Raw genomic sequence first — 22,366 nt, forward strand, 5'->3', positions numbered from 1 at the left:
CTCAAGGAAAGGCACTGATTGGTCCATTTTGCATCACATGCCCATCTCAAGTCAATCCCTCTGACGTGGAGGATGAAGCCTTAGGTTGGTGGGTTGGGCTTTGTGTACAACTGTGTGGACATGTGTTTGCATGTGCACATGTGTGCTTTTAGAAGTCAAGGAAAGATATGATAGGAAGACAGCAGAATTACTACATCATTTATATATTCCATGGAATATTACTCAGCCATAAAAAAGAGCGATACAATGCCATTTGCAGCAACATGGATGGACCTAGAGGTGATCATACTCAGTGAATTAAGTCAGACAGAGAAAGACAAATGTCATATGATATCACTTACATGTGGAATCTAAAAAAAATGATACAAAGGAATTTATTTACAAAATAGAAATAGATTCACAGATGTAGAAAACAAACTTGCAGTTACCAAAGGGGAAGGGGGGAAGGAATAAGTTAGGAGTATGGAATTAACAGATACCCATTAATATATATAAAATAGATAAACAACAAGGACCTACTGTGTAGCACAGGGAACTATATTCAATTTCTTATAATAACCTATAATGGAAAATAATAGAAAAAAGAATATATTTATATGTATAATTGAATCACTTTGCTGTACACCTGAAATATTGTAAATCAACTATACTTCAATATAAAAAACCCAGAACTACTGCATCTTTTATATGCTGTGGAAATGCTGAGAATTAATAAAATATAGTTCATGAGAGGTTCTGAACTTGTAATTTACCTTGAGGAATAACTTAAATGTCTTCACAGTAAACTAGCATCTGTGGAACAAATTCTTGGGCTCATAAAAGAAAAGCAAGATGTGATTAATTCTACAGGAGGTGCCTTACGGGGCACCGCATCCTCTGCTTGATGTGCAGAATGCCTTCCCAAGGTCCTCTGTGCATCAGTCCTAGCTCAGTTGGGTCTGTGCTGTGCTTTGTGACTTATTAAACAAGTCGGTTAGAGCAACTCTGCATAGAAAAGACCCAGAAACACCCTGGGACCCTAAAGTTCCTCCAAAGATCACGAGATCTAAACTTTGCTCTTCCCAAGATTTCAAACACCAACCTTTATAATAAGCTTCATACTTAGGAAATGATATCCGGTAATGGTGAAGAAAGATATTTGCTAATGAAACCTGAACGAGGGCTGATGAAGCTAGACAGCGTTAGATTGGTTAGTTCCCCTACACGATTGGCGGAGGGATCGCCCTCTTACACCAGCCGCCATTCTTTTCCTAGAAGTATCACCTCCTCCAGGCCGGTCATTTAAATGTCTTAAGCTGCTCCAGAGGATGTCCTGGCTACCCAAATATTTTCTTGTCAATCTTCTGTAATATGTTCTGTCACACTGGGCCCTCCTGGGAACGAAACAGGTTTACTTTAAAATTTTATGAGATCAACTCCTCTGTATCCAACGGCCGGTCAAAGAATGGGATTATTAATACAGAATAAGTAACGGGCAACTGAATTAGAGGACTGTAATTCCATTGAGAGGCTCTACATTTTTAAACGAATTTAATGCTTATGAAAGCTGTAAGACTGACAGCCTGGGAGAATGAAGTGAGCTTTTCCCTCTCTGATGAGTAGGTACAGCTGAGTCAGAGACTCTGCCGAAACTTGGCAAGGCCTGGCACGGTGGTCTCTTCATCCGCGGTCTTTGTGGGGATGGATTGGTTTGCCTTCTGTCTAACCTCTTTTTTTCAGAAGGAGAGACTCTGGGCTCTGGGAAGGGCTTTGGTGTCAGAGAAACTTGGGTTAGATTCCCAGCTCTGTCTTTTGCTTGTAGTGTGATTTAAGCAGGGCCACCAGATAAAATACAGCATGTCCAGTTAAATTTGAATTTCAGGTAACATTTCACATTTTTTCTAAGCTATGTCCCAAATGTTACATGAGATGCACTTACATTAAGTTTTTATTGCTGTTTTCTGATATTCAGGTTTAATCAGGTGTCCTGTATTTTTTTTTACATTTTTTATTGATTCATAATCATTTTACAGTGTTGTCCTGTATTTTATTTCCTGAAGGTGTATGTCACTCCAACTCTCTTTGTCTTAGTTTCTTCATCTCTAGAATGGAACCAGTAACACTCATCTTGCTGGGATGCTGAGGGCTTGGATGATACAATGTATTCATTCGACAAGTATTGATTGACTGCCTACTCTGTGCAGTGAACACCACAGATACGACAATGTACTTGTGAAGATTAGATGCTACTGAGAGGCAGATAGACACTAAAGAGCAGAAATATTGAGTCAAATGGTGATATGTGCTATGGAGGGGGAAAAAAAAAGCCAGCAGGGAAGGGGTAGGCATTGGTGGTGAGGAGCTGGAATTTTAGGTAGGTTGGTCAGGTAAGGCTTCACAGAGAAAGGGATATTTCACTAAAGTCTGGAAGGAAGTAAGGAAGGGAGCCAGTTATATAGGTAGCTGGCGGGGGCTCAACCCAGGTAGAAACCAACTAGGGTCATGGTCCTGAGGCAAGAGGTGTCTGGCATGCGGGAGGAACAGCAGGGAAGCCAGTGGGGAGAAGACTAAAGGGTGTGAAATGCCTGGCACAGCTGTGGTGCCATTTATCCCTGCTGTAGGGCCACCTGGACCCTGGTGGATGCTAGTTGATGACTAGAGAGCCTTCTGGAGGGTCAGAAGTCTTCAAAGATGGGCATAGGGGCTCAGTTTCCTCAATCACAGAGTGGGCATGAAAATAACAGCATGGTCTCCCTTGCAGAGTTGTTGAAGGGGTCCCCAGAGGTCAGACGCATAACAGGTTTTGTGAAGCAGAACCCGTCACACGCATGTCGTATTAATATTCAGAGCAGCACAAAACCCGTTAGCTCTTTCTGTTTCCCTCCCCAAGAGGGAGAAGGCATAATTTGGTAATTTCTATAATTGAATATACTTTCCTGCCTTTAGCTTGCTAGCTCAAAACTCTCCATTGATGGGTCTGAGGCTATGAGTTTTGGGGCCATGATGACCGGTTAGCTCCATTCTGTACCAACCGGCAAGGTACAGAGTAAGCCCCACTTTCCAGAAAGGGCAGCTCACATGATGTTAGCCCATCTGGCCTGAAGGAGCCTTGCTGGGAGCTTCAGAGGCAAGACTAGGTGCGTGGAGGCAGGTAAGAGGCATCAGAGAAAGCCCCAGGAGCTGGCGGGCTTGGTGGAACCCCAGGTCGGCAGTGATTAGGAGAGGGTAGAGATTAGGGCTGGAGCTGGTGCAGGGTTCTTGGTCAAGTCTTGAAGCAGTTTGGTACAGAAGATACTTTGTGACAAGGAGGTCAGGAGCTCAGGTAGGGGGAGGGGTCAGTGGGGTGAAAGGTCAGACCCTGGGTCCCAGGTGCAGGGTGCTGCCTGCTAAAGAAAGTGGAAGGGAGTAATGCCTAAGCCAGTGTTTTTCCTGTGTGGTTGGAAACCACCTCTGACTTACAGACATGGAGTGGGGCTTGAGAATCTCAAAATAAAAGTGACCCAGGGGATTTGGATGCAGAGCATTTGCAGTCTAATTTGAGACCCGTAGGTGGAGGTACGTGTGTTCACCTGTCTCAGTGAGACACGGAGGAGAGAGAGGGGTTGTTTTTAACACTGAACTGAACCATCTCTGTTGTATTTTGTGTTTATGATTACCTCTTTATATCTCTGTGTAGTTCCTTAATTTTTTTCGTGTGTAATTATCTTGACATTTCTAATGAAATTTAAGTTATCTGATGATCAGGAACCATGTCTTTTACTTCCTCGTGTCCTGAGTAGTACCCAGCTTGAGTGCTGGGCATGTGAAATTTCAGTAACTACCTTCTGACTTCAAGAATTAACTACACAGCCATCCTCGTTTCCACCTCGTCTGTGAACAACACTTTTGCAAATGTGCTGATGGTCTTAGAGAACTAGTGTTACAAAAGGTCACTACCTTGGCATGAAACTTTTCTCACTATTTGTAAAAATGCCTTATTGCATTGGTTCTCCACCTTGGGTGCATAATCATGTTTTAAAATCCTGATCCCAGGCCCTACCCAAGACCAATTAATTAAGAATCCCTGGGGGTAGGACTCAGCCATTCCTGGAGAGGGAAGAGGAAGTGTTACTGGAAGCTGGGAGCTTGGGGGAGGAGCTTCTGCAGGGACAAGTGGTTAAGTCTTGGAAGGGAGTTTTGAAGGCGTGATGCTCAGACCTCTGCAGGAGGCATGGCAGATTGGTGCTCTGAGTTCTAGGGGGAAACACAGCCAACCACGCAGGTGGGAAGGCTTGGTTTGTATTCAGGCAGCCGAAAGAAAAGGCCAGGTGGGGCTCAAATCATGAAGGTGGGATGGGGCCACTAGCATGGATCCAACTAGTACTTCTGAGACAGTGTGATAAGGAGGCTGCATGGGGGCCAGAGGCATGAGGAGCTTGAAGCCATGGCCGCCCTCTGCTGCTGGAGTGATGGAGGCTGGACCTGGAGGCAGGGAGGTTGAGTGTCCCTTCTTCTTTTCTTCATTCTGTAAGATGCTAGGCCACTTGGCAAGGGAGTCTGGAAATGTACTTTGTAGACTGCTAGCCCCAATTTTAAGATACATCATAGAGAAGGGTGAAAGAAGGAATTTATTGCTGATAGAAAACAGATAAATAACCAGCATACCTAGCTAGTCAATGATGAAGGTAAGACTGGAACCCAGATGGTCTTGCTTTGGAGTCCATGCCGACCCGCACATTTTGCTGAAGAGGCTCGCTCACCTTTCTTTCCTTACGGGCAGAACTGACCTGGAGCTGAAAGAGAAAGGGAAGCTAATTTTTTGTTCCTGGGTTGGACATCTGCTGATCTGCCCCAGGGCTCTCTGAGTGGGTGAAAAGCACAGATGAGAGATGGGGTGATGGTTCTGGAAAGGAGCGGTCTCCATGATGCCCCAGTTCCTCAGAGATGCTGAAGGTGGATTGTCATGCTCATAGGCTCTAGAACTGGAAATCTGGAGAATGGATGAGATCAGGGACTGCTGGATTGTCAGAGACCTCTTCAGTAATGGGGCCAAGTGACTCATGCATTAGGGAGTGCCTGCTGGGAGCCATCATATATGCAGTTGTGTTTTTTTCAAGAAATCACCAAAGGAGGGGGAATGTAATGGTAGGGATGGATTCCCTCTTTAGTGGGGCCAGTGGAGACCCCCAACTGCTTTGTTGAGAATATGAACTGTGAGAGAGATCAGACACCTAATCCGGGAACGGCCCAAGACAGGGGGGCGTTCTTGCAAGGGAACAGTGCTTGCGGTTAGAAGAGAGGAAGACAGCCAGTTAGCCAGAGCAATCGCATTAGAAAATAACCCGTTTCTCTTCCTCCTTTCTGTGGAAGAAGGAGGTATGGGAAAGAGAGAGAAGATAAAATTCCTTACAGCCCACCAGACCCACAACGCGACTGCCCAGGGTTTGGGGGAGCTCTGAATTAAACATGAGCTCTTAAATTGCAAGGACTACCTTTCAGTTACCCAAATGGGTCTGTTTCATAACTGAAAGTGACTGAAAAGTTATGGAATCAGGCAGAGATATCATAAAAGATGCCCACTCATCTGTAGGAAGACTGGGTGATTTGTCAGAGCACAGTTGGTAGTAGCTACCAGGAAAATAAAATAACTTCAGGGTTATACCTTGATAAGTTCAAACCCCTCAATCCAACCAGCTAAGAGTTTACAATATTTGTAAAACCAATACCCCATGTGGCTCAGTCTGGAAGCCACATCTTGTTCAAGAATCATACTTTCAAAGCCATAAGTAATTAAAAAGGAATTCTCTTCTCTATTTTAATTTTGGAAATCTGTGATAGGATCTAAATTCAACTCTACAGCAACTGGCTTCTCTTCAATCAACTCTTACACTTTGCAATTACTCCAGTGTCTCTCTCCTTAAATAACTTAAAAATTTCTCTGCCTCCAACACGCACCACTATTTCTCTCCTCCTTCAATTTTGTTCTCCCTCACCACTCTGATGTAGAAATTGCCTTTAGCTTTTCTTTTCCTTTTCTTTTTCTTTTCTTTTTGATTTCTTTGTGTTCTCTCCATCCTCCCAATTCTGCCTCAACGAAGCCCAAAGAAGCAGTTAGGGGAAGACGGGCTCTGCAGGGTGCACTGCTGAGATGCTGGGGCAGGGCATGGGAGGGGAACAACCAGAAAGCAGATTCTCTTTGTCAGGCAGGTGGTGGTGCAGGGACAGCTGGAAATCCTCAGACATTGCTGATTTTTGCTTATTGTAATTGAAAAAATATCTAATGTTTTTCTCGTGCTTACAGCTCACAAAATATTTTTACATAGCTGAATCTCAATTGATCCTCAAAACCCCAAGAGTATTTTGCCCACTCTGCAAGTGGGGAAATAGGTTCAGGTAGGCTAAATGACTTGAATAGATTAGTAGGACAGAATCTCTGGGTTTGAACCCAGGACTCCTGATTTTGTCCCGTGTGTCTTCTCTTCTGCCACCTTTCTGCCCAACTGCTGTTTTCTCGGAGGATGCTTTCGCCCCTCACCTCACTCTTATCTGGCTCCCATTCTGTTTTGGAGCTACTGGCAATTCCTTCCTGATTTGAAGCCATGTGGGTCTCATTGACCAAGAAGCAACAAAGACTAAGAAGTGTCAGTATTATTTTGTTGTTGTTATTGTTTTTAATGACAAAAGAAGTCTTTTAAAGAGACTCATTAAGTCCATTCTTCCTCAGAATGGCATGTGTGTTCAGCCTGCATGTTAACATGGTGACTCATATGTAATGTGTGGATAGCAAGTTAGAAGTAAGAAGAAATATTAACAAACACTCAGCAAACAAAATCATCCAAATGCTGGAGGTGCTGTCATTGTCCAGAATGATTTGATTGCTTCTTTTGGAATATTTCTTAGAGTTGGTCAGTTGATCTGTAAGCCACATAAGACAATCCATCTTTTTTTTTTTTTTTAACTTATTCCCCTTTTGGCCCAAAGCTGGGTTACCTGGCTTGATCCATTGCTTTGTTCACTAGTCTTTTGTCTGCCTCCAAGAATGAAATCTACTCCCAGAGGGTGAATATTTGATATCATCAAAGATAAAATCTATCTATTTATTTCTGTATCTATTTATCCATCATCTCTACCTATTAAAATACCCAAGAGTCTCCTAGACTGATCAGATGTGCGGATTCAGGAGGATGAGTTTGTAGTCATGTGACACTCAGCATGACTAACATAGTCCCAAGCCGTGAGATGTTCTGTGACGTGGGGCCAGTGACTGGCTGCTGACTGTTGGGAAGGTGGGAGGTGAGGGGGCGGGAGCAGCTGTTGTGAACTCCTAGGAGCATCCAGCTGTAGTGAAGACAGGCAGCCCCAGTCTGGAAGGGTGGTTGTGGAAGCAGTGACAATTGTAGTTGGCAACCTGGGAGAATTCAGAAGCTGGGGAATGGGTGCACAGACCCTATCAAGGGGGTGTGATGGGCCCCGGGTGGAACACTGACATGATAGGATTGGTTATGCATTTGATCACATTAGCCACGACGGCAGGTGACAAAACTGATTGAACCATTTTCATGGAAAAAAAGCATCACCTGGCATTGCTGAGGACCCATTGGGCAACGCCATTTTATGGGCAGGTAAACATTCTTAAAGAGATGATTCTTTAACCTACTTGCAATAGAATGAAATAAAATTGCTTTAACTTTTTCCTTTCTTCTGTGCACCACTCTCCTTTGAGTAGAGGCAGAAGCAACATTCCGTTGGCAGGACTGAATCAGGGCGTGCCTCAGTTGGGCAGCTCCTCCTTTAGTGAGGTCAGTGGGGTCATCCCTGGGTTTGATGGACTCCGTGCTTTCCCTTCTTTGTTGCGAAACTGAGTGAGGTGCTTCATGCAAGTCTGTTCTCTTTGAGGAAGGACACGGTGAGAGGACGGGGGAGGGGAGAAGAGGGTGCTTTTCTGCTGTGACTCCACGCCTTCTGCAGATTGTATTCCTCTGGTGCACACCCCAGAAGATGGACCTGGAAGTCAGGGACATCCCCCAGAAGAATGAGGTCCCTCGTTACCTTTTTCACCAGTTTTGCTGAGTAGAAACAAAACATTTTATTATGTGTGAGACTTGCTTGAAAAGCATCCCAATTTTACATCTTTGCAGACTGTGTAAGTGTGTATCGATAATACACAGAATTGCACTTAAAGCATCAGCGGGTGTATTTGTCTCCTGAGGCTGCTGTAGCAGATTACCACAAATTTGGTGGTTTCAAACAAAAGAAATATATCCTTTTACAGTTCCGGAGACCGGAAGTCTGAAATCAAGGTGCTAAGCAGCCGCGCTCCCTCCCGTGGCTCCAGCGGAAAACCCTTCCCGGCTGCTTCCCGCTTCTGGCCGCTCAGGGAGCCCCAGGGTGTGGATGTGTAGCTTTAATCTCTGCCTGCATCTCCGCACGCTTTCTCCTTCCCTCCAGCATCTCTTCTCTGTGTGTCTCTTATAAGGACACTTGTCATTGTACTTACGGTCCACCTGGATAATCCAGGGTGATCGTCTCTCAAGACCTTTAACTTCAGTACGTCTGCAAAGATACTTTTTACCAGTCAGGTAAAGTTCACAGGTTCAGGGGCTGAGGGTGTGGGTACATCATTTCGGGAACCCTTATTCTAGCTGCTACAATGGGTTTGTTGAGCTTCTTATATACCTTAAACAACCTGACCGGTGGCATCTAAAATTTATCGTAATCATGAGTGCATCCTTACTGAGCACTTTCTCTGTACCATACGCAGTGAAAAGTCTTTGAGCTTTTTGTTTTATAATAATCCTCATAATGAGTCTAGGAGGTGGCTCCTGTGGTTGAGAACACTGCGGTTTGGAGAGGTTAAATGATTTGTCCAGGGTCAAATGGGATGCTGAGGGGTGGGGCCAAGATTAAGTCCAAGCCTGTCTGCTTTAAGTTTGGCCTTTTGATCATTATACCATGGAAGAAAGAAATGAACACACTTCAAGTGACTTAAAAGCTTCAGTTAAAAAACAAATAAATGTTTTTCCTCTCCAAGCCTGTTAAAAATTGCTGCTGGGCAAGTAATGTCAACATGTACGCGTCTCTGAGTCATCCATGTGCTTATCTTGACCCCGGGTCCAAGGCATACAGCACAAGCCAGTAAATGAGTATATTTGAAAAGTGAAACAAATATACCTCTGGGAAAGAACCAGTGGTGGGGTCTTCCTTCTAAAATACTCCTAAGATTTAAGGAAAGGAAAAAAAAACTAGATTTTGCTAAGCAACCTTGAATTTCTCAGATTTCCTTCAATGTAGGTAACAATGTGAGAATCTGGGTCATAATAACTCAGAACACAACATACCATCAATTGTGCATTTCCTTGAAATCGTCAGTTCTGATTTTTTTTTTTTTTGGCTTTCTTGACTTACAGCAAAACCCAAGGAGTTTGAATGAACTTTGGCGAGTGAATTACCTGAAGGCAAAAAGAAAAATGCCCTTTGTAGCTGGTTATAGTGAATACAGTCGTCGATTATGACTTTGGAGAACAATTTCCAGTCTGACTTGTGTCAAATTAACTGGCATGACTTTTAGAAAGTTACTTATTTTCCCTGAGCCTCAGTTTTCTTATTAAAAATGGGCCAGAGCAGACCATTTCTTTGGTCTTCGATGGTTTGATAAAAGCTCTGAACCCTTTTCTCAGAAAAATGCACGCACACCATTTTCTATGCAATGGCAGATTCGTATGTGTTCTGTAGCTCATTTATGAGTCTCCTAGTTGTCTGGGGATCCCAAGTTATGAACCCTGGACCAGACCACCTCTAAAAGTGCCATCTAGTCCCAAGAAGCGAGGATTCTTTTAATACTCGCAATATCCAAGTGTATTAGATAGAGAACTTTGTGTGGCATAATGAAACAAAAATCCTCCCATAAACAGAGGATGCGGGGAAAGCCCTGTGAGAGAGGACAGAAATGCACTTATTTCAATATAGAGAAGAATCTGCAAAATTTGAAAGTGCTCTTGGGTTACGGAGACCCTCTGACTGTCTTTCAGTAGTATGGCACAGATTGAAGGGCTTTGACTTTGGAAAGAATTTGACTTTGGCGTTTTCATAAAATTACATTTTCCATCTGATGCCAGGGAGGCAGTGGTGCTTTTGTCACAGCCAGAAGCCAAGTGAAATGGCTGCTGGCAGTTCCAAGGAGTCAGAAAAAGTTCATGTGGCAGAGGGATCATGCCCCGTGCGCAAGGAAGCTGTGCAAATCTTTTAGGAGGGGTTTGTGCATGGGCTGGCGCTCTGAGGATGCTCAGTGGGTACCAGGAAGATGCCTGGGAGATAAGATTGCCACCACAGATATGATCCAGTTGTTAGAGCATATATGTTAAAGAATTAATACTTTTTTTCCCCCTGAATCGGTTCTCCTGTAAAAGGCCCACTGCTTTGCAAATTTGCATTTCCCCACGTCCAGTGTGCCACAGCGAATTGTTTCGTTCTGTGGCCTTTTGATTAGCTGAGGTTTGGTCCTTGGTGCTGCAGCACCTGCATTACACCTGTGCAGCACGAATAAGCTACGGAAGGGGCTGGTCCTCAGTCATCTGCTGAAGGTGACAGACCAGCAGGTGAGGTCAGGTCAGCAGAGCAGAGCTGGTGGGTTGGCTTTTCCTTGGGGCCTCATGAAGCTTCCTATAATGGTTACTTCAGTTCCCTTATCAGTGTATGGAAGTGTGTGTCTGCACACACAGACATTCATAAGATTCAGGATGCTAGGACACGGGCAGTCCAAAGGGCAGCGGATCCCGCAGCTGGAAGGAAGAGAACTGAGTGTCAAACTCTGTCTCCCAAAGTTCCAGTCAAATCTTCCTGCCTTGCTCTGGGACAAATGCCATCCAGTAGAACTTTCTATATGTTCTGCATGTTCTTTATCAGCGTTGTCTAGTACGATGGCCACTAGCCACCTTGAAATGTGGCTTGTGTGATGATAAACTGAAAATTTTAAACTAAATTGATTTAAATGTAAATATCCACATACAACCAGTGGCTACTGAAGCAGACAGTGCAACTCTGGGATGGTCCCTTCTCCTTTCATTTTCAAGGAATATTCTGCAGATATGAGCCACCCTGTCTTAAATCACTGTCATCCTTTTGATAGGCAAACCTAACGATCAGCTTAGAATTTTAAAAAAGACTTAATAGCTTGTCTCTAGAAATAAAGATGTGCTCCATTACTGCCTGCTCAGTGCCTGGGTTTCTCAGTGAAATTTGCCCCCGTCTACCCGCGTGCACACAAGCCTCACACACGGCAAGGCGGCCTCCTCACGGGTGGCCCCTGTTTCTTACATGTCCCTGCAATTTCTGCCGAGGTGGTACCTGCCAAGCCCTCCTTTTCCTACCCTTAGAGTTTTTGTTCTTATTCCATTCACTTCAAAATATCATTACCATTGCAAACAAGGAAAATGTGTTTATCAGAAACTGCAAACTCCTTGAGGGCCTCATAGGATTAATCACGGTTATAAAGTTTTATTAAACACAATTTTTGTTTAATGACAAGCTCCACCAGTCTTCCCCATCCCAAACCAATCCTGTCCTAAGGGTGAATTGCGCTCAGCAGATTGTCTTCAACAGACTCTTCAAGACAATCCCTATTACTTTGTCATGCACAGAGATATTTTTCTTCTTGGATAATTTGAACTTCCTTAAAAATCACATCTGTTTCATACTTTATTTATTTGTAATTTAAATCCTTAAATTGAATCTTTCATTACTAACATCTGGGCTTGAAATGCAGCCCACTTGAAAAAATACAAATTTTATTTTATTTGTAGTTACCCCCCTTCACTCCATAGCACTGGTACAAACAGTCTCTGGCCAGAGGCAAAACAGCCGGGTATCTCAAAGCTGTGATGCTGTACCACGTGTAATGTGGTTCACTTGATTGTCCCTGAAGTGACTGGCAATTTGCCCAGAATTAGACTGAATGCACGTAATAAGCTGTAGAATTTCCACAATATTGACAATTAGATATCTCTGTACAGCAGCAGCTGTGTATTGTTCTCATGGTATGGTCCCCTCAAAGCACCTCCTAAAAAGAAAAAAAAAAAACCTGGCAGAAGGTTGCAGGCAGCAGAAAGGTAATATACATTGTATGAAATACCTCAAATTCAGATTGATCGGGATGTGTCTATTAGTACAGTTTTCTGCAATGGAAATCATGGCTGAAACTGAACGCTCTGGAATAGGAGTTTACAACACCACAGCTGTAATTGCTCTATTTTTAGCACGTTTCGGAGGAAGATACCTTTCTCATTTCCATATATTGTGAAAGGGAGGGAACGATATCGCCAGCGCTCCCAGCATTTCGAGTCTCTGGGAGCGGGCGGCTCTGACCCTACGGACATGCTGAGATGAGCTTACCCTTCTGAAATGGCTTTGGTCATTTAAAATAACTTTCACTGTCCCCTGAATGGAAATCAGCCCCAAGAAATCATCTCGTTTGTGGACAGTTTTGATGAAAAAGAAGCTTAGCTTCTGATTTGCCATTTTTGCACTCTTCAAACGCAGGGAGCCGTTTGGACAAACGTGGAAACACCTCCCCATGTTTCGCCATTTTCCATATTTCTCCACCAGCCCATTTGTTTCATGATTGTAGAAAATGAGGGAGAACATGAAGGAACTGAACTGATCGTTTCTCCCTATCTGGAAGCCACTGCCCACAGTCCTTGGATTTGAATATTATTTTAAACCACACGATTGAAGTTTGCATGATGAATGGCTAATCTTTGATATTTTGCCCAGCGGATCTGGGGCAGGCTGTTGTTGTCTGGAGCCAGACTCGGCAAACTTTCGGTTTTGTTGTTTGTCTCTTTGCAATAGAAATGAACATTTTAAGGGAAAGCTGCTGTTTTTAGAAAAATACCATAAAACCTCCGGAACAATAAGATGCCATGTTTTCTATTGCAGATCTTAATTTATCAAGCTAATTACTGACAAAATGGAGCTAAATTGCTAATAGTCTTGAGACTGATTAATTCGGGAACAAGACACTGTTGGGTTCCTTAAAGGTTAGCAGTAGTGTTTGGGTAGCACAGGAGTGGAGGACTGTTTCTCAGCTCAAATTACATCATATCCTTCTTTTAAAAACTCCACATTATTAAGAATGCATTTAAGTTCAGTCCAATATGTACATTTATTTCCCCATTAATGCTAATTAGAGGAGAAAAGAGAAACCAAAAATTTCTCACTAGCAAAGAGAACTTATTTTGAAACTTGTAGTTTCTCTCTTGCAATCCGGTTTAAAACTCCTGCTCTCTCTTGCTCTCTCTCTCTATCTTTTAAAATTCTTTCTATGTATAATTCTGTTCCTTTCCATTCCCTGGGTCTAGTCTTTAGTGATCGCTCATTAACAATTGCTTTTCATATTTAAAAAAGCACCAGGAGACAAGTGGGAGCCCCCTTCTAGGCGTCAGGACTCTGAATTCCCTAGTTTTGGCTCCACTGCTAACAAGCCGGGTGACTTTAGACAGTAGCCCCCATCTCTCTGGGCTTCAGTTCCTCCAGACGGGAATGATATGTCAGCAGAACTTGGTGATCTAGGAGACAAAGTTGGTGACGGACAATCAACTAAAAGGTGCCGGGGAAGATTTTTTTACCAGGGGCCATAAAGGTGCTTTCTCGGCATCCCCTCTCACCAGCCTTCCCCACCTCGTGCTCCTGCACTCGGACCATGGCTGAATCAGTGCCTAATGAGGTCAGATCATGATGTGTGTTCCTGGGAACGGAAGACAGGGCTGAGACGGCATGAAATGGTATCGCGTGGGCCTTTCTGTTGCCAGCAGCATAACATCCAGTCCCCTTGGCACCTAATGTGCTCTAATAAAGGAGGTTAAAGAGCCAGGCCATTAATTGACTCCGGTCCTATGTCCCTTTTATAACCTGTGTTATCAGCATAAGTACAAGTGTGATGTAGTAAGGAATATCATTATGAAACAGATTTCCTGGGAGAGGAATTAGCTGGCTCTGGTGGGCACCCCTGCCGTAATGAACACACTTCCCTGTTTATGAATACAGTTATCGATGTACTTTTAACAATCCTGCCAGGGGGCGGGGGGAGAAAAGCTTCACTGGATATCTCGTGCCTAACGGAGCATTTTCCCCAACTGGTTCTTGAAGGGTTAATTTGCAGTTTACTATTGAATAACGTAAAATGAGCTGTAAATAATGTAATGATACGTATTGTTAAGCTACATATACTCTACCAGGTGCTAATACACCCACTCCTCGCTTAGATATAATCCGGGGCAGTCAACAAACACAGATGTATTTTAACAAAGAGAGAGACAGAAAGATAAAGACAGAAAGAACAAGAAAAAAAATTAAAACATATGTAAGATAATTTAACCAAGATAGAGATCCAGGTAAAACTTGGCCTTTTTTTTTTTTTTTTTTTCCCTCCGAGTAGCTTCCCTGTACTGGGTGAAATACAACAGCATTTTGGCTTGTTTTTGGAACACACACGAGCCAAACACGTGGGAAACACCTTGACAGGCCTTTTGTATAACTACAAGGAAACTGATAATCCTAAATAAATTACACGGGAGAAATATGAATCTTTGAATACTAGTAATTATAATGGTTATTTTTCACTTTTGTAGCACCTGCAAATGATGTATATATAACAAAGCCTCAAAAAGCTCTAATTAACTTTTTCTTTTTTTCCATTTACTGGCTTTAACCAGTTTGCATTAATTGGCAATTTATATCTATATATTTTTACCAAATATTTCTATTACTTTTGAGTGGCTGGAAATCACACATTATTGAATTTATTTTCAACCGAGCTTGTTTTTAATTTTTGTCAGCCACTTGCTCTAAACTTCTCCCTGCCTGCCCCACTCATCAAGGGGCTGTGGATGGAAGTGGAAATTTCTTGGTTGATCTTGGAGGCGGGAGAAACCCACACTCGCTTCTCCGGGGCAGTGACATGACTTCTGACTAATAGCGCCAGTCAGCATTCCTAACTGCTCCTACCAAATACGCAAGGGCTCCATTTGGAAGACCTCCAGGCCCAGCTTTTGGACAGATTACTCTGGACGCTTCATGGCACCAGATGAGTCTGACCACCGCGAGGATGAAGCTTTGTTCTGCTTTGGGGCTTAGGGCGGGTCAGACGCAGATAGAGCAGAGCTCTGCGTGGCTTCACATGGACTCCAAACTCCAGACCTCCTGGTCTGCAGTCCTGATTATCCCGAAATTACCCAATGGCTGCCACTTTGGGTGGCAGTGCCAGGGGAAGAGGGGTCTAAACTTGTGACCTGGGAAGGAGAAAATGGGTGCTCTTTACCAGGAAATCTGGAGGAAGGAGGATGCTGCCTGTACTTTAGTTATTTTCTTCTTTTTTCCTCCCTTTCTTCTTCTTCTTTTTTTTTTTTTCCAGTTCTGATTTGGTTTTGTTTTAAAGGAACCTCTATGTGCCCGTGCCATGGACGTGGGTGGAAGGTGTTGCTAACCATCTAAGAAACCTCCCAGTTATCAGGGAAGAAGGGCCACTATCTAGGGGTCGGAATGCGACCTGGGGAAACCTGAAGGAGGAGGACTCAGATCAGGGGTGTGCGTGCATGCGTGTGCGTGTGTGTGTTACCCTTTTTAAAAGAACATTTTTCTGCTGCTCTCCTCGTGGGAGTGGACGCTGCTGGAAGGTCTTGGCTAGAGGCAACCCAGTGACCCACCTCTTTGACTGATGGGGGGCCCAGGCCAGAGTGAATGCTGCCTGAGAGTAAGCCCTGCGCCCATTAGGATGCAGAGGCCAGGTGGCCATCGCGACCATCTGCAGGACATCCGAGCGGCTGCCTGATGGCAGTCGGCTGCCAAAGCTTCTAAAGGGTTTGGCGCCGGCCTGGAACTCGGATGCAAACTGTCCATCTGCCGCATGGCACTGGCGACAGCTGACTCTTCCGCAGTCGGCAAGATGGACCCAGCCTCAGCCAATCGGCCCCCGTCCCTGATTGCACAAGGTTGGTCCCACCCGCTTCGTGAGCCAGAAACATACAGTATGTGTGTTTTCATTTTGCTCTGTACGTGATGCTATAAACACCAGGGCTGGGGAGGGACGGAGAAACCAGAGGGGACACACTGCTGCTTCTGCAGAGAAAGCAGATTGGCAGCGTTCAAAGCATATTGGGGCATGACAGTAGCCTAAAAACCCCAATATGGATGAGGACAGCTGACCAGATGTCTTGACTGACGTTTTTTAACAAGTTTCAAGGGTATCCCTAAAGGACATAAATGCTAACTCTGCATCTGGGTTCTTCTTTTCAGTCCCATCCTCTCCCAGCTGCAACTAAGTGTGCGATGCCTGTAGCTCATAGCCCCAGTGACAGAGAAATGCTTGGACAGGCTTAGGCGGTGGCCCTCCTGCGCAGGAAGTGCCTGAAGTCTCTCTGGTCGTAGGGGAATGGCTACTTACAGGCAGGGGAACGAATGAAGGCACAGCCCCAAAGTAGATATGGGCACTTCTGTGAGCTGCCCCTTTGGGGGCAGGGAAGGATTTTTGGAACTGGACACCGTTTCCTTCACTGCCCTCTGCCACAAGCTTTTACGGTCACTCTGGCAATTCTGGGCCACGTGGTAACGTCAGTTTTGCTCCTGGCTAATCTGGTCGGGGCTGCTGCAGTCTGAAAGCCAGGCAATCTGCAATCGTTCCATAGTGAGCTGGAGGGTGGGCAGGAGTTTTAGGGCCGAGGAGCAGATTTTATCATTTGAATTTTCTAAATTACAGGCTTGTGGGCATGGGAGGTTAAATTGGATTTTAAAAGTTTGAAAAGCACAAGGAAGAAGCTGTACTTTTAATATTTGGAGTCTCAAGTGTTACGGTTAAATTCTGGACTCTTCGTGGCAAGGGCATCTTTAACCGGAAAGGATTCTTACTTAAGGTTTCATATGTTCCAAAAGATTATTATCATTATTATTATTATTTTGGTAATTTGTAATTGACTTGAGGTTAATCCCAAGTCCCCATTTGAGTTCTAAGAAGCTGTCCTGTGGATTAAATGCAGCATCTCCTTTTCTTTAAGAGCAAATTAGACGCATAACTTGCCACGGGATGTCTTTGTCAGACTCTGTCTGAATAACTGGTTAGCTCTCCATCTGCGTCTGTTTGATCAAAGCAGAAGATAACATTGGATCTGCAGAGTTACTGGGGCTGATGGTCCGGCTCTGCAGGTTTTGCAGCTCAAAATTTTCTTTTCCCTCATGAGCAGCATTTAAACATGTTAGAATAAAATTTTCACATCCAACTACAATGTGCACGTTAGTAAGGTTAGACTCCTCTTAGAGTACCATGGACTTGCGTTACTATTGGAATGGAGATTCGAGATTATCTGGGCCAAGATTCTTTTCATATTGAAGAGAGATTTTCATGGAGGAAAAGGTGAAATGGCAAGTTAAAAGAAACACCATCCCGGTGCTGTGTGTTTGCCTCTGCTGGAGCGAGGCTAACTCAACAAGGATTTGCTCTCCGTAGCAGAGCAAGACATAAGTACATACCGAATTCATATTTTCTTTGATTAAAAAAAAAAGGAAGGATAATGCTTTCGATGAAGTTGGAGACTTTACAAGGAAAAGCTCCAGAATCTTGCCTGGACCGGGAGGAGCTAGGCAGTGAGTGAAAAGACGGCCCCGGTTTAGCTTCATTCATCTGCCGTTGGCAAAGTTACTTCAAAGACCATTTTACCTGGAGATGGGGAAGCACAGAACTCCGTCAACGGCAGTTGTGAGCTGGCACAAACTGTAGAGGGCTCAGACCAGAGTGCCTGGTGACATCCTCCACCTGTAGAAGCTGGGAGGCAGAGCAGCCCCCAGCGGGAATGCGAGCCCGCCTCCTCTCCGCATCACTGATGGGAGCCCGGGGTTCACACGCATGTGACAAAGGTTCATGTGTTAGACACAGAAACACGCTATTTCCTTGTCAGAGTCCCAGGCAGTTCTGTTCCACAGATAGTTAAAAATAATGCCAGGTGCCGCATAAATAAAAGTTCCTAACAGACACTGTGGCATTCAACTAGCTTTTGTAAATGAAAGTCTTCCTTTGTTCCCTACTTCTGGCTGAAACAACTTTTATGTTGGCCGATGAAAGGAGAAAGCTCCCAGACTCAAACCTTCCGAAAGAACACGTTGTGTGAATGTGGAGTCTGGCACTCAGGGCTCTTTCTATCCCTTCTTTCCAGCTTGAAATCTACTTGGCTTTTCTGTTGTTCCTTTTCAAAGATGGATGAATGTTGTAGAAACTCTTTTCCTTACCAGATGATGCCAAATTATAGGACAGTTTTGTCCCCATCCCATGTGGTAGGTTCATAAAAGTCATTCCTTAGGAACAGTCACTGCATTTATCTAGTCTGCTTGGGTGATCTGAAAAAAAAAATCACAGGGGTGCTAAAGCTGTGATTTGAAAAATCACATATTAAAATTTGGGAATGTGAAGACTGAGGGCAAAAGGCTTCAGCACAATTTACAAGGGTTTGTTCAAACACTGCAATTCCTGCTAATAACTTATGGACAGACTTCAACTTTTTTTGAAAGTCAGAAGGAATAAAAAATTATTTTAAAGACTTCCAATATATCCTCTATCGTCTTCCGTCTCTGTGACTGTTCTGTCCGTGGAGTTAAGACTTCCTTAGATGCTGTGCAAGTGAACAGCAAGAACTGATGTTCCTCTAGCAAGAGTCTGTCTTGAACCCTGACTTTATTTGTCCAGGAGATCCAGGTAGAAACAATGTTTGGTTGATGGGTTTGTTGGGAGAGACCTGGCTCCTATCTCTGGACTATCTGGGCTGTAGAATGTGGCCAATTAGTTGCCTTAACAAAGAACATGAAGACAGATTGAGATGCTACTAGGGGGGAAGCAGTGGTTTAAGTGTGGCTGTTGCTTCCTCCTACCTGCACCTGGTCTCTTCTCCCCACGGACGTGCTCAGGCCTGGCATTTGTCTGTTTTCTGGATTTCTTTGGATCTACATGATGATGAATAGCTGGAAAGAAAGTAAAGAATTAGGCCAGCCATCCAGGTGTTTCGACTGGATGTTCCAGGCATTTCAACAAACATTTACTGAGAGGTTCTTACAAGTAAGGCTGAGTGCTGAAGACACTGGGAGATATCAATGTGAATAAGCTCCATTTTGTATTCTTAAGAAGCCTGTAGCAGAAGCAGGTTTTGGGCAGAATCCAATAGAGCTCAGCTCATCCAGGGAAATTTTACTGGATTTATTGGGCGCAGGCAGAGGAAAGTTAGGGTTCGACAGGACATGTGGCCGCAGGTCACATTCGTGAATCAGTGTGGCTTGTTCAGCCAGTTCGTTTAAAGAACCTGCCCATTGCGTGGGGGAGGAGGATGATAAATTCCAGCAGGCGACTGGAACTTTGCAGACTGCCACATGTCCGGTGTTGGGTCAGGGCTGGAATTTGTTCCACTGCAGCAGGGCTTGGAGTATATATCATAGATTGTATTATGATTAGAGGATCTGCATAATCAATCATCCCTAACCGGGGCCTTTTTGAAAGCGTGAGTGAAAGCTATTAATAATTATGCTGGGGGTGGTGGTGGTGAGGATATAGCTCAAGTGGTAGAGCACATGCTTTGCATGCATGAAGTCCTAGGTTCAATCTCCAGTACCTCCTCTAAGAATAAATAAATAAGCAAACCTAATTACCTGCCCCAGCCCCCCCACCCAAAAAAATGATGCTGGGAGAACAGGAATAAACTAGGATGGCCTGAAAAATGGAATCGCTCTACTTAAAGCAGAGATAACCCTAGGATGCAGCATTCTCAGTATACCTGAGGGAGGGGTGCGAAAAGGCTTCCTGATGTGCGAACCCTCGTGTGTGGTCTCCAGACCCAAAGTCACCAAATTGAAACGATGTTGAAGTGCAACTTTAATGGTCATGTTTCCAGCATTTATTTCGCTGCACCTTGCTTGGAACATGACCCTCCTTAATTACCTTTCCACTAACTCAAATGGCCAATTCTGCTCAGAAGCAGACGCCCAGTTGAAGAATAAGGCTGACAGTGATTTGGATGATCTACCATCAGGTCATCTAAAGTTACCAGATTAATTCCACCTTCAAAGTTAAATGCAATGGATCATGTATACTCTCTTTCCTACAAAAAGAACTCCTAGGATATAATTTTTGAAATATTTCAATTTGTAACATAAAAAGATAGTTAAGGAAGTACCTCTTTCATTTTTCTTTGATTTTAAAAATCAGATTTAAAGTATTTCATGAACAATATCATAGCTTATCCATTTCACTTGGTTTGCAAATTTTGCACTGAAAGTGCTGTGCGAATCAGAGTGATTTCCTTCTTGAGTATTTCATTTCTCTCATGAATTGCATTGAACTTAGCAAAAACATGCTCTTTGGCACATAGTAAGAACCCAGTAACTGTTAAATAAATGAATAAATAAATGAATTTGGTTAAAACAAAGTGAAAACCAGTCCTTTCATTTCCTTTTCAACTTCTTTACAGACTTCCAAAATTCAGTAAGAAGTTATTCCCTGGCAGAAGTATCAATTTGTATTTGAGTCACTTTTAAGTCACTGACCTATATTGCTACGCTTGATGTGCACTCATGTGTTTGTGTCTGTGTCTGTGTGTGTGTTACGGTGTATGTGAATGTGTGCATGTGTAATTAACACTCTGCTGAAGCCTAAAGTGTAAGACGCTACCAAGAGCACAGCATTTAAAATTCAGCACTTTTTACTTCTCTTGTAGGAAGTCTATCCGATGCTTATGGTTCATAATCTGGATGTTCCGTGTGGGTGAATCCATCTTCATGTCACCTCCCTGTCTTTCATGGGCAGCAGTTGTAAGTGTATAAATGGCTCTACCTGGAGTGCCTCATAGAGTTCAGACAGAATTCAACAGCACGATGGTTGTTTTTAAATAACGATGAAAATGAGGAAGTAGAATCTTCATTTGGATGTATTTTATAAATGGTTGCACCAATTAAGAAATGGACCAAGAATTTTGGACTGTTTTTTCATCCAAATCATTTAAAGCATTAAAAAATGCAGATTGTTTAGTCCACAAAAATTTTTATGTTAATTTGATATTTGCTAGGAACTGTCATTTAATAAATCCACCTATCTTTTGTCTTGAATTTAAAATAGAAAACAGAGATGCTATATAATATCTCAGTTATGTGAGAAAAAAAATTCCTAGACCCTTATTCGGCAGGAGTGTGAAGGGTAACTGGCAAACTGTGAGGACTGTACACTGTTAACATTTTGTACTTTAACCCAGACAAAATTAATAGTTCACTTGGGTTTTGGAAAGATTGCTCCTGGACCAGCAGTGTATTTCTGAATGACATAAATATAAGAAAATTAGAAATTAACTTTAAATGGATTTAGGCTTCTTACATAAATGACAGCCACCCTTACACAAATTACTAAATCTATTCAGAGTAATTTATCAAGCAGTTATATGTTGTTTTGCTGTGTTGAAATTCCAGAAAATTTAATAACGACATACTTTCTGGAAATTGCATTAGCATAGACCATTAATAAGTTAGACCTATGGTGCCCGCATGGGAGTGTAACGTTGCCATTAGCAATGTATAGTAAAGTGGAAACTGGTTATCACATAAGCATATCTATGGTAATACTGAAAGACAAGTTTTTCCGAGAGCTTTCAGCATCATCTGAAACAAGCATTTAGAAAATTGTTCCATGGTATTTAGCAGTTAACATGAGCCAACAGTGGTGAGATAAGTGGTCCCAAATGAAAAGGATATATGGGGAGTCAACAGTGGAATTTTACAGCCAGAAGAGCTCTTATCACTTAACTACGCCAAACTCCAGATAAACAGGTTCAGAGAGGTCAAGTGACTTGCTCAGAGTCACACAGGTAGTTTGCGGCAGAGCCAGGATGAAAACCCGGGGTCTCCAGAGTCTCAACAGAATGCTCTGCTCACCACATCACACAGAAATTGTAAAATGCGGGGTTAACACTGCGCACAAACGAGCAGGGGTCTGGCAGCGGATGGATAAATGTGGCTGGCACCAACAATTAAGTGGAATAACTGCAAAACTGCAAAAAGTGTGCAAATTTATTTTACCTTTGATTTGGGTTTTGGGAAAAGAGGCTTCTAGCTGATCAAATTCAAATCACTGCTAACTCTTTGCAGAAGGTTGTTCTACTTTTAGAGAACCATGAAATAATGATTCAGAGAGGTGATTCACGCTTAAAACTGACCGTCTACCTCCGACAATGGTGGCAAAATATTAGTTGCAGTTCTCTTACTCGGGTCCCCTCAAAATAATTAGGAAACCTTACTTGAAGTGCAAGGAAAGAGGTCATTTGGGCCACTACCCACGTCGTTCTGTTCTTACGTGGGGATTTTCCAATTGCTTAAGACGCATCAAATTTAGAAAACAAAGGCA

At 43.4% G+C, this 22,366-nt stretch overlaps 1 long non-coding RNA gene across 2 annotated transcripts in view; it reads left to right on the forward strand.

Moving 5' to 3' along the window:
* The window catches only part of LOC140688127 (uncharacterized), an 85,590-nt gene that overhangs the window by 25,864 nt on the left and 37,360 nt on the right, over nt 1-22,366 (forward strand). For both annotated transcript variants that reach the window (XR_012062890.1, XR_012062904.1), the window contains exon 2: nt 20,694-20,787. This is a non-coding gene — a long non-coding RNA (uncharacterized lncRNA). The remainder of the gene's footprint in view (nt 1-20,693; nt 20,788-22,366) is intronic.

Source organism: Vicugna pacos, chromosome 1, assembly GCF_048564905.1.
Source record: "Vicugna pacos chromosome 1, VicPac4, whole genome shotgun sequence".
NCBI classification, from domain to species: domain Eukaryota; kingdom Metazoa; phylum Chordata; class Mammalia; order Artiodactyla; family Camelidae; genus Vicugna; species Vicugna pacos.